At 34.6% G+C, this 1,062-nt stretch overlaps 1 protein-coding gene across 2 annotated transcripts in view; it reads left to right on the forward strand.

Annotated features, from left to right (window-relative positions):
• Positions 1–1,062, forward strand: part of NEBL (nebulette) — a 510,414-nt gene that overhangs the window by 393,861 nt on the left and 115,491 nt on the right. The gene's annotated exons all lie outside the window — the stretch shown is intronic.

The following is a 1,062-nucleotide window of genomic DNA, read 5'->3' on the forward strand; positions in this document are numbered from 1 at the left end:
AAAAAAGAAACCTTTTTATCAACTATAAAATCTTTATAAACAATGACAATAATAATGATGATAAACTGTCCTAGATACAACTCCATATTTTACTGTCTTTTAGAAGATTGAAAACATTTTTGTCTTCTGTTAAGTGTCAGATCCTACATTTACCTATCTTTAAAATATTTATATTTTCTTATAGAAACATGCTAGCTGCAATTTAATAATTTAGGAGTTTTTTTTAAGTGCTGCATGGCTAGACAGAAATAAGCCCCAGTAAGATAGAATTTCTGGTCCACATGCCTATTTGAAAATACCTGGAAGACTTCTCTAATGTAAGAGTTTATGATGATGACAAAGGATTTCTTGACGAAGACTGAACAAGTGCTTCAAGATTATAACTATATACGGGTTATACTACATACTTCTGTTCCACAAACCTAAAAAATATATGTCCTGTGTAGTTTCTTCTCAGCAAGAAACTTGTTTTAACCCATCAGCAGAGCAGCAAAGAGAATAGTTCTGTGCTAGTCGGATTTGTTTCCGTTAAGGTCTTTGTTCCTACTGCCCTTAGCTCCCACAGGTGTCTGTCTGTCTCCAGCTTCTTCAAAGCACTCAATCTTTGCCTCTCCAAATATTTGAATTTAACTTTGAGGACACTCATTGTGGAGGTTTTGCCTCTCTCTAGTTTATTAACTCATTTATCAAGGACAATAAAATGAGACGAAAATATAAGCTAAGCAGCAAAGTGAACATGATGAGGTAAGGAATAAATACAAAGACAAATTTTGGTAGAATTAAAATCTTTATTGGAAGCAATAAAGAACAGATTTGACAGCGCAGAAAAACATGAAATGGAGGCTATTTAGTCAGGACTGCCTAGATTTAGTGACAGAAATGTATCTCTAATTAGCTCAAGTAAAAAATAAGAATTTATTGGTTTACGTAACTGGAAAATTCAAGCAACCTTTCGGTATAGCTGAATCCAGAGGATTCACAGTGTCACCAGATAGCTGCCTGTCTCTCCATCCTTTGGCTCAGCTTGCTTCTATACGACTTCACTTTCAGAAAGACTCAGAC

This window comes from Trichechus manatus, unplaced genomic scaffold (genome assembly GCF_000243295.1).
Source record: "Trichechus manatus latirostris isolate Lorelei unplaced genomic scaffold, TriManLat1.0 scaffold00075, whole genome shotgun sequence".
NCBI lineage: Eukaryota > Metazoa > Chordata > Mammalia > Sirenia > Trichechidae > Trichechus > Trichechus manatus.